Source organism: Ambystoma mexicanum, chromosome 2q (genome assembly GCF_040938575.1).
Source record: "Ambystoma mexicanum isolate Mex_15411 chromosome 2q, UKY_AmexF1_1, whole genome shotgun sequence".
NCBI classification, from domain to species: domain Eukaryota; kingdom Metazoa; phylum Chordata; class Amphibia; order Caudata; family Ambystomatidae; genus Ambystoma; species Ambystoma mexicanum.
Genome location: NC_090924.1, coordinates 1,415,549,214 through 1,415,567,540, shown reverse-complemented (window position 1 = coordinate 1,415,567,540; position 18,327 = coordinate 1,415,549,214). Strand labels below are relative to the sequence as shown.

General features: G+C 47.1%; 1 protein-coding gene across 1 annotated transcript in view; it reads left to right on the top strand.

Annotated features, from left to right (window-relative positions):
• Positions 1–18,327, top strand: part of PLEKHA8 (pleckstrin homology domain containing A8) — a 353,037-nt gene that overhangs the window by 261,305 nt on the left and 73,405 nt on the right. The gene's annotated exons all lie outside the window — the stretch shown is intronic.

Below are 18,327 nucleotides of genomic sequence, written 5' to 3'. Positions count from 1 at the left end.
AGCTGTTTGCATGGAACTGTTCCAGTAATGGCTGGAGCGCCAGTGGCCTCGGAAGTGTGGGCTTGGGAGGAATGGCGATCCCTGAGAAGGCTTGTCCATCACTGCTGTGCAGGAAATCATGTATGACGCTGAGAGTACCGTTACAGCACTACCTATCGGACAATACAATTCAATTAGCTATGCATGCAGACATCCAGGATTGGATGGACTGGTATGAAACGTCTGAATGGGTCAAGAGGAGTCTGTATTCAGACAAGCTTCTGTAACTATGTGCAGTTCATCACATACACACAGTTGGGGGGGGGAGAACCCCTGCTGCCCACATAACAATATGTCTAAGGTCTACCAAAGTTAGTCGATCAAATTGTGTCAAACGATAGACTGCCAAACAACGTAGAACAGTTCACCTGGACCTGAAGGACTTTCTGCCCCCTCCACACAAGGCAAACGGGTGCTGGTGCAAGCTTGCAATAGAACCGCAGAGTGCCCATATTGTGAATCATTGGAGAGAGGACAAAGGGCAGTATGTGATCAGACCTAAAGGGCAGTGCTCTCAGGAGAGGATGAATGTGTGCTCATCATTTTTCAATGGCAGCAACCAGGCATGGATCTCCCTCATGGCTCTTAATTTAAATAGGCTATTCTTTGCAGGCATTGGGGCTCCGGTAGCCTGACATTCTGGGGAATGCCTGTTTGATGCCTTGGTCAGAGGTATTTTTGTATGCCTTTCCTCCAATGAGGTTTCCCTCCGATATGTTTTCGGCTGTAATATTGCCCAACACCATCCCAGTTCTCCTATCCCCCGGTTGGCACACTGCCCTTCACCTTTCAATGGCACCACAAAGGAAACTGCTGTGCAAACAAAAGCTCCTCTCCAAGATGGGAGGCAGCCTATTAACCTCCTGCTCACAGTCGCTTAACTTAGCCACATAACCCCCGAGTCAGGCAGCCAACTAAACCTCCCACTTCTGTAGGGGCACACTTCATGAACCCATGCGCCCCTGCTGCTAGGTGACAGTCTGCCTGTCATTAGAATAGGATCTGCATCTGGTGTAGTATGGAAAGAAGCATTGATCCTCGTATCTGCCAGGAAGACCATACCTTTTCCATTTGGCAAAGTCTGAGCTTCACTATTCTCATTTTCTCTTCTATCATGGCGTACAGGAAACACCTTAATCGGTATTCATTCTTTATTAGCACCCATGGCATGGCAGACAGCCATTTGGGCTGCTCGTAATGTGGGCTGTATCTCCTAGTACAAGCCTGCTTATCTCTGGGTCTCTGCCACGTGCTGCACCTTGCACACGTCCTTGCTGTTCCTTCGGCTGCCGGAACACCCATATTTAATTTCTTTTAAGAGATTTCGGTGTGAAAACCACCTGAAGCTTTTCTCCCCCCACAAATAGCACCCTGAACGTTTGCTTAGTAATCTGCTCTGGGAGACTTATCAGCTTGTAATGACACTCCATCCTTGGTGAAGGCCCTTGCTTCACTCGGGGGCATCGCCTGAAGCAAGCAGCATATCCCCGCCTGTCGAAGCACCCCCATGCCACCATTAATGCTACGCTATCACTGAAATATTTCCTGAAGGGCCTTCATGACTTTGCTCCAGTGATGAGACTGTTTATTTTAAAAAAATATATTTTTTTTTTATTGTACCACCTAACACCAGAGGCGTAGCCAGGATTGTCTAACCAGTGTGGCCTGAAGCTAATGCAGTTGGGCCCACTGCAGTGACAGTAGTATCTGTAAATGCCCACAAAGCCCAGCTTTGTGGGCATTTACTCGATTTTAGTTGGGCCTTGCCTGCTCAGGCCCTACCCTGTCTACTCCTCTGCCTAACACTAGATGTTCCAGAGGGCGGAAGACGTTCGTGGTTGAGGGGAATGGGGAGTTGGATGGCTCCGGACGTTTGTGGGGAGAGGTAGTTCAGGGCTCCAGTTGTGGAATGCAGATCTCAATAAGCGTGTCTTGAATAGTCTCTGGAATTATAGTTGATCTACTGCAAGACCGAGAGATGGTGAGTTGTCGCTCCAAAAGGAAGGGCCTTGGCAATTTGAGTTTGTCCATCAAAATGTATGACTCCGAACTGGACGATTTAGGAGATCGACCTTTGACTTATTGAGGCTGATGGACAAGTTTGTCAAGTAGTAGGGTGGACAGTTATTGATTGAATGCCTGGTGTACCACATAGTTTTAAACTATGTACACTGCTTCTCTCTGGGCCAGTGAGGAATATTCAGCCAATATGACCTGAGCAGCTGAAGAGGAAATGGAATGCATGGTAATTGACTCACTGGTAATTGACTCGCTGAAGCTTGTGTGGTATTTTACCAGGGAAACTGGCGATTAGCCGGTTGCAATAATCAAGCTGCTCCATGCTATGAGGATCGGTGTGGTTCTATGACATTTGAAGAATGAGGACCATGACCGAGAGCAGTCTCTGGCAAATAGTAGGCAGACATGATGACAGTATTTTGTTGTCTGCCTACTAAAAGAACCTTCAAAGAGGTCTCGTAGGTTGCAAACTTTACAACTTGTTAGTAGGTAGTTGAGCTAATTCTGATGGCCATCTGAAGGATAGAGATGGGGTCTGAATCAATTGGGCCTGCAAATAAAATCTTCATGTTAGAGGTGAACAAAAGTGCTCACCCTAGATCCAATCCTTTGATGCAAAGTGTTCCTGTAATTTGATATGCAATGTAAGTGGTCTTGCATAGCGCCCATCTGCCTCTATTGGTGGCCTTGTTGTGCTTATGCAGTCCAGTATAGTCTGCATACATAGTCTATGCAATTTAATGACTTTTGAGGATGCTTACCAGAGCAGCCATGTAGATCATGAATAGTAACCAAGATGAGACTGATGCTTGAAAAGCCACGCATGGTCCTGGTATTGGGGACAGGGAGAAGGTTGAGTCAACATGCATGTCTGCAACCTCTCCCTTCTGTCTGAAAGGTATTGAATGAAAATATTGTATTTAAAATGCTGAATCAACAGTTTTTTCGATTTTAGCCACCACTAAAAGATTGTATAACCATTATATTGAAACTTGTAATTATCCAGCATCGGGTCTGGCATGGATTCACATGCTTATGAATATTCCCAGTTGTCCGGCTGGGCATCCTCGGTAAAAGAAAAAAGGTTTCACTTTCAGTTACAAACTGTATTGTTCCTTTAAACCAATCACTGTCCTCTGGGTCATACTGCCCCCGTCCAATGATGGTCCTCTCCCTAAGCCCCTATCTTACAACCATCTTCAGATTTTTACTGCATGCTTCAGTGTTGGGAGTCCTTGAGTTTGCTCAGCGAGCTACTTCTACGTTTTTTGTATTTTCAGCAGAAAAGGGTTCTATTTTTGTTCAGAAAGAGCCTGTGTGCTCTTTTCTCCATCTGCCGACAGCAGGGATCAGTTGTCAGTGAATTTCAGCGCCCCTCAAGGGGGAAGATCTGCAAAGATTCCAGAAGGCCATCGGGCCTTCTTCGCGCGCTCTGACCATGACCAAGAAGGAAGGAAGGTACCTCTTAATGCCCTGCACCAAATGCGTGCTACGGAATGTCTTTGTGGAAGACAAACACCTGCAATGCCTCTACTGCCTGCATCTGGACCACAAGGAAGTAGATTGCGAGATATGCGCCGGGTCCTTCAAGAAGATGACGAGGGACAGGCATAGTAGACTGGCGGTGTGGCTTAACACCAGGGCCTCTGCTCCGAGCAGGGTCATTCCTCACTGGCCGGTCCGAGGAGCAGTCTGCTAAATCCTTTGAGGGCGGCTCATCCGTGGGAGCCCAAGATGAGGCCAAGAACCACAAGTCCGAACCCCCTGGATTCGCTGTGGAAGCGGGTCCAAAGGTGTATGGGGCGCGATTGACATCACCCTCTGCCTCCATTGCCAGCGGGCAATCGAGCTCCTCCTTGAAAAGGAAATACTTTACCACGGCTAAACTGCAGGAGACGTCGGAGAAGCCGCAGACTGAGGAGAGGAAGGCCGAAGCAGACCCAATCTGCACAAGCCAAGACTTTGTCGACTGAGTTGGCAGCCACTGCTACCATGACTATTAAGGGCGCTGACCCTACGGAGGTAGCCCCAGCAGCACAGAAGGTATCCCTTCCCCGAAGGTGTGACACCGCCATAGTGACTTTAGCAAAGAAGGGGAGAAGCCGGCTCAGACCCTGGGTCAAGCCTCGCAAAGGGGGGCCATGAAGGTCTCGTCCACAGACAATGACCATGTGCCCTTGCACATGATCCGTGAGGACGTGGAAGAAGAGGACGACTGTCTACTACGGGGCAGGACCTAGTTTCCCGATCCCACCTTCTCAGCCAAGGGATGTGTCTCTGGACATTCTGTCAACCCTGCGCATCTGCCAGGGGGGTAGGTGAGATCCAGGCCCTATCCTGCAAGCATCCTTACCTGACTTTCACGAATCAAGGGTGGTGCTGGGTACGCACCCCTCTTTCATGCCGAAGGTTCTGTCGGAATTCCACCTCACCAAGCCTTTGGTGTTACCTGTTTTATTCCCAAAATCTTTGTCGGTGGAAAGGGCCTTGCACTCGCTGGGCATTGCTCGTGCCCTGAAGTTCTACATGACACGCACAAAGAGTTTTCGGAAGACTTCACAGCTGTTCGTGAACTTTGGTCCTGTGAACCATGGGAAGGCCTTGTCCAAGGCTTTCATTTCAAGATGGCTCTCCGGCTGCATCACACACTGCCTTCAGTTGGCTAACCGACTACTGCCCAGCCATCCGAGAGTCCGCTCCACCAGAGCGATCACAACGATTGCGTTCCGGGCTGGGGTGCCCCTGTTCGACATCTGCAGGGTTGCTCTGTGGAGGTCCACGCACACCTTCATGAGATTCTACTGCGTCGAACGGGATTCCAGAGGGGTCCAGAGTTGGCCAAGCAGTGCTACGCAACCTGTTTGCTTGATGTGAGTCTGTTCCAGGGGTAAGTGTAATTGCTTCTGTTTGTTTATTTACTTATATTGCGCCGGAGCCTGCAGGCATTGGGGCGCAAATATAAATTGAGCCTTCTCACCTCCCGTGGTTGTGTATGTTGTACTGCTATGTATTCTTTATTCATGAGCATGTTAATCCTTGCCAGACCCCATGCTGGAGAAGGAGCTAGTTATTTACCTGTAACTATTGTTCTTCGCATGGGTCTGGCATAGATTCACATGCAAACCCTCCCTCTGTCCCCTCTGCTGCTCTTCTTGGTCATACTGCCACTTTACGTGCTTACCAAATCTGATGATGGCTGCCAGAGGAGGGGCTTAGGGAGAGGACTGTCAGTGGATGGGGGCATTATGACCCAGAGGACAGTGCCTAAAGGAGAAATACAGTTTGTACGTGAAACTGTTTTCTTTTAGTGAGGATTCCCACCTGGACAACAAAGCATATTCATGAGCAAGTAAAACCATGCCAGACCCATGCTGGAGAACAATAGTTACAGGTAAATAACTTGTTCCTTATGTACACTTTAACTTACTTTTTTTCTCCCCAGCGCTCCTTCATGTATTCCTCTTTTTTTGTTTACTTTTCTTGAATGCCCTTTGTTCATGAATTCTTCATTTTCATCCTTACGAATGCACCTTCTTCATATATTTTCTTTTACACTGTATATTGCCAACTACTGACCATTTATATTCTTGCACCTTCAATTACAATTGCAAAATATAAATTAGTTTTATTTCTAAAATCCATTTCTTTTTTAATAGTTTTATTCTTTAACCATTAGTTTAAATATGTTTATATACTTGAATTTTTTGGCACAGGCTCCTTTTTTTTTTTTTTTCTTTCAATCTCGATTGGCAAAACAAATGTTTTTGCATTCATGTCAAAGATTCCACAGCTTTCCGTCTTGTAACGTTCGCTTTCTCTCACACACACGAGTCTATGCATTGCCATGCTCCATTTCCTGGTTCGCCTCATTTTAGCATATTGTGAATAGGATCGCGCGTGATTTCCATTATGTCTTGCGAACAGTAAGTGTTTGCACTCAGTTTATTTGCAAATGTGAAGTTATCCTAGTTGTACACATTTATATTTAATACATTTTGCATATCTTCGATTTTCTCAAGTGTGTGCATTTATAATGCGGACTGTGGTCTGATATATATATATTTTTTTAATATTTGCATTAGCATTTTCAAATAAACACATCCTCCTCACCCCCAGGCAGAGGCCACATGACCTACTTCTCAACTGCAATGTATTCCTATTCACATAATATTCAGTAATCTGATATTCTGTAGACACCATTGTAATACAAAGTCGCCATTGAGAAAATCCAAACATAGGGCCCAATGTTGTCGAAATGTTTCCTGTTCTCCTTCGAGGTTATGTCATCCATTCCAAAGCAATGAACCCCCACATTTTAAATCCCCAGTCTTACCCCAGCAGACTTTTTCTGTTTCCAAGCGCTAGCAATGACTTGCAAAGCCGCAATCACCATTAACATAAATGCTTTACTTTGAATTTTAGATGGTAGGCAATTGTCCAGGTCAAACAAACCACACAACCATTCCTTAGGCGACCATGTTATTGCAGAGGAGACGAATTTTATAATCTGATCGGCGGTGACCTCTTCCCAAAACTTCTGCAACTTTGGGCAATCCCACCATATATGCCACCATCACTTTTCCCTCCACATTCTCCCCAACATCCCTCCGCGGAAGTTGGAAACATTGCATGTAATTTTTTAAAGGTAAAATGCCACTGGTATATGATCCTATACCAAGCTTCTCTTATCTGTATTGACCTTGTTAATTTGGGGATTTTTCTCCAGAGATGTTCCCAATGATTTCTCAGTAGGTCTATCCCCAATGATTTCTCCCATTTATACATGTACCCCCAAGCCTGTCCCTTTTCTTCTTCAGTCAGAATGGCATACAACTTTGACACCATTTGCTTATTCCCCGAATGAGTAGTTATACATTTTTCAAATGAAGTGAACTTCTTGCCCACCCGATATAACTAACCAATGTCTAAGTTGATAATATTCCATCCTATCCCTTTCTGAGAGACCCAGCAGCTGTTTACATTTCTCAAACAAATACATATTCCCTCCCTGTACCATATCACAGAACTTTGTGCAACCTTCTTTCCGCCATTGTTTAAATGCGGCCTGGACCATCCCCAGCTGAAATTGAGGATTCCTAAATAATGGGCTAAATGGTGATGGACGTGTAGACAAAGCTCCTTTAGCTAATAGATGATCCCATATATCAAAAACCACAGGTAGTGTCTGTACAGGCCTATCTTGCCTGTTTAGCCACAATACCACTTCCAGCGGGGACCTTGCCTTTCCACCCAGGGCTTCTTAGTATCCCCCATGGACCAATCTCGGAGTACCCATAGCTCTGCCGCCACATAATATTTTTCAAAGTTTGGTAGCCCTACTCATCCACTTTTTCTAGGTGCCATCAAAATACGATATGCCACTCACTGTTTACATCTCCTGACCTCTTTATTCAACGCCTTAAAGTAAGATGAAGGAACTTTGACTGGAAGAGCATGAAATGTATAAAGTACCCTCAGGAGAAACACCATTTTAACGGTCACTATCCTAGCCAGCCAGGAAATTTGTAGCAGACTCCATTTCCCAAAATCTTTTTTCACCTTCTGTAATAGTTACGGATAGTTACTATCAAACAGCTGGGAAACCTTCTTTGTTATATTAATCCCCAAATATCGGATAAAGCTATCTGCCACTTTAAACAGCGAATAGAAAGACAGCTTCCTCTTCTGTTGCATGGCTAAACCTAATTCAGAAACTCTCACTTCCCCATATTAACCTTAAGACCTCCTACTATTTCCACAACGGCCAATTATTCCAACAATGCAGGAATCGATCTTTCGTGGTCCTTCAATGTCAGAAGAATATCTGCAAATGCCGTAATCTTATGATCCTTGCGCCTAAATGAAATACCTCGTATATCCTCACTCTGATTCCATATAAAAATGGCTCCAGGTAAATGGCATATACAAGTGGTAAAAGCAGTCACCCCTGTCTAGTCCCCCTAGCTGCTCTTGTGCTTCGGGACACTTGATTATTAATTGCCAATAGTATTGTAGGAACCTGATAGTTCGCCTGGACCATCCGAATAAACGTAGCCCCCATTAACATCTGATCCATAACAAAAAATAGAAAGGGCCATTCTATGATATCAAACACCTTTTCGGCATCCAAAGACAGTAGAACTGTAGGGTGCTGTTTTATATTAACTTTTTCAATTAAATGGGTAACCCTCTTAATGTTATCCGAAGTCGGTCTAACCGATACAAACCCTGATTGATCCCTATTTATCAAATCAGGTAGAAGTGGTTTTAATCTTGCTGCCAAGATATTGCTAAGCAGCTCTGCGTCAATGGATCTATAAGACCCACATTTCGTGGGGACTTTTCCAGGCTTTCCAAAAACAACCACCTTTGCCTCCGACATAGTTGGTGTAATGCCTCATTGACTCCTATCGTATTAAATAGTTCCCTTAATATCGGGACCAACTGCCTCACATATTTCTTATTAAAGATTGCCGGAAACCGATCTGGGCCCGGTGCTTTATTAGTCTGTAATGCCTTTATAGCCACCATCGCCTCTTCCTTGCTAATTACCCTAGATTGTCGCATTCCTCCCTAGTTATTTTAGGCATATTTAACCCCTCCAAATAGCAGTGTATCTCCAGAAATCCCAGCAACTAGACAGACAACATTTCATAGAAATGTGCTACGGTATCAGTTATCTCCTCCGTCCCAGTAACGATTACCCTATCAGGCTGTGATATTCGCTTTATCAGCTTCGCAGCCTCCTTCCCCTTCAACTGTCGGCCAAAAGTTTATCGGCTTTATTAGCGCAGACATAACATCTTTGTTTGGTTAAGAGAAAAGATCTCTCTGCCCTACGAGTCCGCAATATATTAGCTGACTATTCAGCTCCTTCAATTTAATTGACAGGGCATTCATTCTACGTTTCACTATGGCCATTTGGGTTTCCCGTATTTGAGACTCTCCCGCTGAACTTTTAAGTGCCATCACCTCGCATCACTGCTTTGAAAGCATCCCAAGTCCCCTGCGGCGAGACTGGCTGATTACTATTGATAGAGAATACTCTGTATTTTCATTCTTATTTACTCTGCCATTCCTTCATCCTGCAATAATTCCCTAGGGAACGTCAATGTTCAGAGCCCCACACCGGATCCCTTGTCTCTAGACTGAACCATTGGAGGAGCATGATCCCCCGAGCTAAGGCCTGATATAAAATCTTGGGACTATCTTGCCGGAAACATCCTACCACCTCCCTCGGATTCCAAGACCTACTCCACTGGCTTTCCGTCCCGGCCGTCCCTTAAGCCAACAGCTGTTATTTTCTCCCGTCCCTTCTTTACTGTGCTGTGCATTTCCTACTTTAAGATATGCCTTCTCCATTCCCTCCTACTCCTTCACCTTGCCCTTTCCCTTTCCCTTGAGGACCTTTTAATTTAGCATCGCCCCCACCCTTCTTTTCCGTTACCACGGACCAATCCCATTGTTGCATTCCTCGTTAAGTGGAGGGTCCTGCTTGTCTCTCTCCATGCCCCACTTCCTCATCAATATTAAGCGATTCTAAACCTTCAGTGCACGTTGTTATACGGTGCTTTACTCCGTCTAAAGTAAACAGTAGCCCAAAGGGAAAAGTCCATTTATAAGAAATCTGCTTTGTCACCAAAATATACGTTATTTGACTCGTGTCTCTTCGCTTCTCAAGTCTCACCAGTGCCAAGTCTCGATACAGCTGACGTTCTGACCCATTACTTGTAACATCACCACCAGCACTTGCCGCTCATAAAATATTCTCTTTCAAAGCATATCAAGACATTGCTAGCACAGCATCCCTGGGTCTGGCACCAGATTCTCTCCTTCTCGGGCCTACTCTTTGGACCCGATCAATCCCTATGTCCTCCGGCAATACTTTGGTTAGCAAGTTCACAAAAGATTGTTAAACCGTGATTTTCACATCAAGGTCTGTGATATTGGACCTTCTTGAACGGTTCTCCAGATCTTCAGTTTGTAATTACAAATTGTGTGAGATTCTCGCCAACTATTCTAAAAGTTCGCTATTCTGCTAGACCTCCTCTGATGTCTGTCAGGCCTTGTTCAGTGACATCAACTCTTTCACCCAACTCTTTCAATTCCCCCTTAACTTCCGTCAAAGAGGATCTCCGTTGAATGATGTAAACTGCTGCTGAAAGTTGTCTGCAAGCCTCCCCCTTCTTTGAGGTCCTCTTTGCTGAGCACCATATCACTGATTTCAGAAGTGTCCATCCTCGCCCCTTCCACAGTGCCTTTGTGATTAAGGCCAGTGCTCGTTTCACCACGTTGTTTCCAGCGCCTCTCGAGCTGTTCCTCTTACTCAGGCAGGGTTGCCTCCTTTTAGCCTGAGTGCCCTTATCTTTAGATTTTGCCACTAGAATTTTGTAAATGTTCCACACACGCTCACTGTATATGTGCAGCCATCTCTGTAATTCCCGCTAATGCTGTTAGGTGCCCAGGTATATTGCCCAAATGTACAACTTTAAAACCTAATGCGTAGCATTGCTTTTTCCCCAATGTGAGCAATGAAATCCTTATCGAGGAGGGTATCGCAGGCACCTATCTGGGTAGAGTCTGAATCAACCCATGCTCCACTGCGGACCGCAATCCCTCATTGCTGAAGTTCGTTACTACGTGGAGTAGCAGAAGCCTAACTAACGTCTAGGCATTATTCATCGTAGCACATTTTGCTCCTCCTCTCTTCCAGCCACCGTTGTTCTTGCCTCTTGACCTCCTCCTCAAAACATAGGGCACCCCACCTAATAGTGCAGTCCAACCCTTGAGCCTTTGTCTTCCCAGAACGTTGCCACCTCTCTGTTGACTGCGCAGATCTCTGAACTCTCCCCTTTCACTTCCAGTCCCAATGTTTCTTCATGTTTCACTTGCTGGGTTGGTTCTGTCCAATCCCTCCCTACCGATCGAGGGGTGTACTATAATATCCGTTGTTTCCCATCGTGGGCTATCTCCATCCAGCCCGAGTACGGTGACAGCCCTACCAAGTCCGACACCACATATTGAATGAATCTTACTGTCAACCCTAACAAAATGGTTTCTCCTTGCGTTTCTCACCCCCAGCGCCTCTTGGGTACATAGCCCTCAGTATTCCTGAGCGGCCGCGACTGTTATCTTAATTGAGGCCCTTCTGCAATCTCAGCCTCACTAGATAATCTCCGTACCCGCTGCGTGCTTACTAAGACACTGTCCCTCGTCCCTCAGGGAGCGTATTGCACGGCTGCCTTATCCGGTTACAATGCGGGCTGTGTTACGCTGTCCACTCCGAACTCTGTTTCCACTGTAATGAGGCCGATCTCCAGCGACGCCCTGTTTCTTTAAGGCGGCGATATCTCTCTGACACGTCGAGGGAGGGAATGGCAATCAACACCCGATTGTCTCCTACAGTGCACACCACCTGGTGCCCTGCCCAGCCCAGCCCCCGACCTTCGAAGTGGGCTTACTATTGTTTCAGCTCGGAGCACAGAGCAAAATTAAGGACAACACGTCCCTATTCTCCGACGGCTTCTTGGAATGGTCGATGATATATCTTTTAACGTACATCCTGTCTGAAAGGGCTCTCTTGTGTCTCGTCTGGGTTGGAAACTGTACTAGTAAACCACATCCTTCTTGGGATGCAGTCCTGTCTAAGGTAATGGCACCTCCCTTTAAACCCACTCCTACTGTAGATTTGCAGCAGCCTTCCTTCAAGAAGGCTTTCCCGGTCAGCCTCACTTGGGTGTTGAGAGCATGTGAAATTCAGGCGGCGTTGTGCTTCCGCTGGCACAACATTGTATTTCAGTCACAAGGTGGCCTCCAATTGCCATCAGAATCCCACGTGTTAAAAAATAAAATAAAGAAATCTGTGTCATGAACTCTTAAACTCCCGCTGCACAGATACAGGATGTTAACCCCTTAAGTGCCATGGGTATTTCTCCCCAGTGTCGGGGCCTTTTTTGGTGATTTCGGTATGTGGCCGTTCAATGGCTTATAACTTTGTAAATTTGGCTCCTTTTTTTCCCCACATGTAGGCGGTCGTAACGTAAGCAAAAAGGGTGAAAATTTTGTTTTTTTTCAAAAAATGCCAATAAAATGATGTACAAAGAAGCCTGTGGTTTTTTCCTTGTAAGAGCTAGGAACAAATGGTTTGCTGTGCTGTATTCCCCAATTTCCTGGCTTTCAATAACAGGTTGAGTGGAAACGTTTTTTTTTTATTTTGATGTGGTTATCAACTGTTTTGTGAGAGGTAGGCGATTTTGGCCATTTTTGCCAATTGGACATGCATGGACGGAATGGAAGAAAAGGGTAGGAAAGCCGAATTGGAGGACAGAAAGGCAAGTATTTCTGAAAAGGAGACAAAATTCCAAGTGTCGGTAGGGGTGATTTCCTTTTGCGCCCCCGGGAGGTGCACCCACACATGCGAAGGTACCTTTTTCGTCGGGACAACTGTAGGAACGCGAGAAGGTATGACATCTGTTGGCGACGTGTTTCGGTGAGTGGACACAGGGAAATGTCTCTGAAAATGGCCGGAAATGAAGACAATTCTCAGAAATTTCCCTTTGGTCACCCACTGAAACACGTCGCCAGCACCACATGGCCTACCGTCCCGTGTTCCCACAGGTGTATCAATGAAAGGCAGACCTAGTATGCGTGGGTGTCGTACCTAAGTGAGAATGGGTACATCATTTGCACAGCAAGTGGTCTTTAGTGCTCCCAGTACATAGGAAAGTGCTGTCAGTAAGCCCCTTCACATGCACCTTTGCTCACACTTCTCATACATTCACGTCACAATGCCGTCGGACAAGCAAGGTGGGATTTAGCACACGGACAAGCCTCCCTGCTTAGCACAAGTAGGAACGTCCTTCTGAGCAGTGATGCCACGGCAAGGCACCCACCGTATCACTGGCCATTCACATACACCTTTTGTGTCTGCAGTCAGTCGGCATCCATGTCAGCAGTCACACTTCTACCAAATCACTTGCGCCAGAGCAAGCGTATCTGCACACTTGTCCCATATGTCCGTGTGCTCACAATGCAACTGTGTCTCCAGGCAACCTCTTTCACATCATTTTCCAGCAATTGCACATCAACTGTCCGCATTCAAATGGCATGTGCCAACAATCGTATCTGCACACTGATAGCAAGTGCACATTGGCTCCCGTGGCTACCTGGCGCTGTCTCTCACACCAACTTCAGGTATGTCCATAGCAAGATTTTTACAGCACTCATATGCGCAACCTTACCCACACAACGCTAACACCCTCTAACATGCTGCTCATTTCTGCATTGTTGGGAAAGTGCATTCACAGAAATGACATCTGCATGTTCTATGTTGCTATACCTCACTCACACACCAATCGTATCCAAGTCATTCCTACAGAAGACATTTCAGCTACACCACACATACCACAAGTTACGGTAAAACAATAAAGAGGGCAGGGTGGTACGAGGTACGCAAGACACCACTGCCATGTAGGTGTCCAAGTACCACTTTCATGATACTTCGACCTCAAGGAAGGGAGCCAAAGTGGCCTGTACTTTTTCTAAAATACACCCCTTGAGTGAAGGGAACTGAAATGGTGATCCCATCTTCACCAACGAACCCCTCCAGTGGAGGGAGCAGCACTAGCAATGCTCGTGAAGGCACGCTAAATGAAGTGACGTGAGGTGAAATGCTGTTGCATTTTCATTGATGGTACACCTCCAGTGCAGGGAGCAGGAGTGCCGTTCCTCTGTAAGAGGTGCACGAAATCAGAGTCCAAGGGTTCCTTTCAAGGGATGATGGCCATTTCCGGAAATCGGTCCATCTCCCAATACTTTTCCTTTGTATGATGCAAAAGGAAACAAGGCTGTAGGCAGAGGCCTGGATTGGAAGGGCATTGGGGACAGTACACCCGAGTATCCTTCCTCACTCCTTGTTTACTACACACCTTACATCTTTTGTAAGGGTGTGTCTTCATTGGTGTGGCAGGAACAAAATCAGCAAAGTGTCGATCTTGCAATCTGGCCACATCTTCTACCTCTGGAAGGGTGGGAATTTCTACATGGACTATAGTCACAATTGAACAATTTTTGTTTCAAAGTTCAATAAGGACAGGTTGTTTTGTGGAGTAGCTGCACGGTACACCACATAAGCATTGAACGTTGCTATATGCATAATGCGTGTGGCCAACTTTTTGGACCAGAAGCGCGACTTGCGTTCAGCCTTGTATGACTCGAGCACTTGGTCGGTTTTATCTACTTCACCCATGTACTTGTTGTAGTCCAGAATGTTGGGCTTCCACACTTGCTGAGTATGCCCGCGCTCAGTGACTGCTGAAATACTTTCATCATGAATAGTACTCAGCATGTACACATCCCTTTTGTTGGAGAATTTTACTGCCAACAGTTCATCCCGCCGCAATGCCATACATTCTCCCTTGGCCAACTTCTTGCACACAAGTTTTCTGGGGAAGCCTTTGCGGTTACAGCGCATTGTACCGCATGCCAGTGTGCCCACATTGCACAATTCTCTGAACAGTGGAATTCCTGTGTAGAAATTGTCCACATACAAATGGTGATCCTTGTGGAGCCATGGTGTGAAAAGATCCCAAACAATCTTCCCAGTTGTCCCTAAATGGGCTGGGCAGCCCGAAGGGTTTAGGGTAGAGTCTTCCCCAGTGTAGACTCTCATGTTGCAGACATACCCAGTGGTACTTTCACACACCATGTAAAACCTGATCCCATATTGTGCTCTCTTGCTAGGAATGAATTGCTTGAACACTAGCTGGCCTTTGTACAACATCAATGACTCGTCAATGGATATGTTCTGGCTAGGAACATACACCTCTGCAAATCGCTGAGTCAAGTGCTTCAGAAATGGCTTCCCCAATCACTTTCATGCTGACCCTCAGAAGCAGTATCTGTATCAGATTCCATATCCACCTCTGTGCCATGCTCTGAGCCAGATTCCATCAGTGCAGCTAATGCCTCTACACCAGACAGGGATCGTTGCCGAGAAGCCATGACTACTGTCGCTATGGAACCCTTCACTGTCCAAAGAACAGAGAAAGACTGAAACAATAACTATGTGTGCTTCTCAAAGTGTGGAACCTAGTAGAGTAATTGCTATGCAATGCCACAAACCTACACCACACAAGGACGCCAAAATGTCCAAACTCTGCTCACAAACTGCAGCAGCCCTCTGCAATATGACGTACTCTGAGCACGCTACAAAAACGGCGTACAATTTTGCAAACACGTGAAATGCTAAGGACCAGCGCACTGCTTACTTACAAGTGGGTAGACGGCTACAACACACCTGCACCTAAAACAAAGACAACAAAAAATGTAAGGAAGATGTCCTCTTCCACTATACATTACAGAAATACAAGTGTGGAGACGAGGATTGCACCCACAGTACCAATTCAGAGACAGCCAACATGAGTTGCACCCTCCCCTCCTCCATGAAATGTTGATGCATGGGAAATGGCGTTGAGAAGCAACCATGTAACGTATTCGTGATTGGGTGAGTTGAAAAGGCAGAGGCGATCAAAACTCAGACAGGGAGCAAAAGGAAAGTACATGCCAGACCCTTCCAGACAATTGCTGGCACACTTCAACAAGGCAGAGAGGCGGCCAGAGTCACACACATCAACCACAACCATCCTACATCTCTGCCTGGCCAACGCTACAGCTTTCCCCTCCAGGAAGGGATGGGGACCCTGCCGGGGCACCCTGCAACCACTGCTGAACTTGGGGGACAAAATACCCACATGGGAGACGGGCGCTCAAGGCCAATGACATCACCCCCTGACTGTCCTGTCCCTCTGGCTACCCTGCGCTACAGCTTTGCCCCCTGTGAAAGGATGGGGACTCTGGCGGGTCACACTGGGACCACTCCTGGACTTGGACGACAGAAGTGGTGACCATTGCAATAAAAGGAATGAGCTCCGTACCACGTGGGCATTGCATGCTCAGAAGAAATGACCATTTGCATTACTACTGCAAACATTTTTGTGACCCTGCTGCTAGTTATCATTACCCCATTTGTATTTCTGCAAAGCAACTACCTTCCTCTATGCAAGCCGCAACCATCATTGCCCCCAGGACCTCCCCACTACCCATTGCCACCCATACCACTGACACTGCAGCCACAGTTCCTCCCACCACAGTAACCATCCACCTCCACATTACAATGGATATCTACGAAAATAATATATGCAGTACTTGCATCAGTCAGCGAAAGCTTTCCAGGAGCCACAACTGCACAGGAAACACAAAATAATGACATTCAGTACTTAGCCGACCAACAACACATCTAAACTGTCTTGGGGGTTTCTGCTAACCTTTCGATTTCTACCACCCGATACATGGCACATCCCAGTCATCTACCACCACGGAAGGCTACACTGCACACTGATAGGAAATGGAAATAAGACGAATAGACGTATGGCTACCCCCAGCACAAAAAAAAAACTTGTACAGATAGCTACGTGGCAAACTGCCCTCACAGGGAAACAGCACTGTTTAGCTGCTCTGGGGAGAAATTTGTGACCTACCACGGCAACTGTCCCTGGCCACCCCAATACCTCCACAGAGCACCCAATCCCGTTCACACCACCAACACTACAGGGCCAGTTCCCACCCACCCGAGTAGCAATCCGCCCCCCGCATAAACAATGTACCCATAACCAAAAGTCAATACTTACATAACAAGGGAGAAACTTGAACTGCACAAGACCTGTAAAGGGAACAAAGGAACACATAAATTATCCGTGTCAGCCCAGCCAAACACCAAACCACCCAGACAGGCCCCCCATTGCATGGGGCAGTAGTGTTTACCCACCTTGGGGGAGGATGGGCACACTGTGGCCATCTCGTAGGCTGCTTTTTAGGGGGGGGCTGAGGGGCACCCTAAATTGGCAGCGAATGTTGTACTGCAACGGGGGGGCACTCTCCTCCCCCCCCCCCCCACCCGAAATGGAGGTCACCACCTCATGCATCCCTCCCTGGGGTCAGATGCCCCTTCCTAGGAGCAGATATCTGCCCCCAGGGAGGGTTGCATGAGGTGGGGCCCTCCATTTGGGGTGGGGGGGTGAGTGCCACCCCCCGTTGCAGTACAAAATTCGCTGCCAATTTAGGGTGACCCTCAGCCCCCCTAAAATGCAGCCTACGATTTTGGATTTTTTGTTTTGTTTACCCAAGTTCGCTTGGCACAGATGGCCACATTAGTGTGCCATTCTGCCCCCAGGGTGCCCAAACCCTACTGCCCCATCTATTGGGGGTCCTGCCCCACCTTTTGTGGTGGCCCGCTCCTCACCCACACCGAACGGAGGGGGGGGGGCACATCATGCAGTCCTTCCTAGGAGGCTCCGTGACCAGCAATGCGTCATATCAGTGGTGTCCTTGGAAAGGGGAGAACCTCCCCTTTCCAGGGACACCACTTTTTGTCATATCCCTGGTGGTCTAGTGGGCCCCAGGGCCCCAAACCCCCTCCCCCATCCCTCTAATATTTCTTTTTTTTTTTTCACCCCTGGGGGCAGTGATCATCTGCCCCCAGGGGTCTCTGGCGCTGTGGCCCCATGCTTTGGGGCCACGGGTGGAAGGGAACCGCTTACCTAGTAAGCAGCCACCCGTCCCCCTGTGTCACAAACGGATCTGTATTGATCTGGTGGCATTGCTGCCCGCGGATCGGGCGCGTGATCAGCGGGCAGCAATGTCACACAATGGGTATCGTTGGAAAGGGGATGATCTCCCATTTCCAACGATACCCGCCTCGATCTCCGGCTTGAAATAGAGCCGGAGATCGAGGCGGAACAAGGTCTCTTACCTTCTCTCTTCCCCGCAGCAGCCGAAAATGGCTGCTGCGGGGAATTTACTTTCAGTTTCACACCGACGTGCGTTACGCACGCCGACGTGAAACTGAAGGTAATCCAGCCCCCTGGCAGTGAGGGGGGACCTCCCCCTCACATAGCCCGGGGGTTGGATTACAGTTTTGTTCGATCCCTGCGTTGCAGGGATCAAGCAAAATAGAGTGCCTAAACCAACGAGCCGGCACTTAAGGGGTTAAGAGGACATTTAATGTTTACCTTTGCTGGAAAGAGAAGTTAGGAACGCAAGCCAGCTTTTCATATACGATTTCTATATTAGATTCTTCCAGCTCTGAAGTTATCCATCATAAGAGGGATTGTCTTGCATTATTCACGATTACCAGAAGAAAGGCAGTCTCTTCCCTGAAGGCCTGGATCTCACACCATGAGAGTAATAGCTACCTCTGCTCCCCGGAGTAAT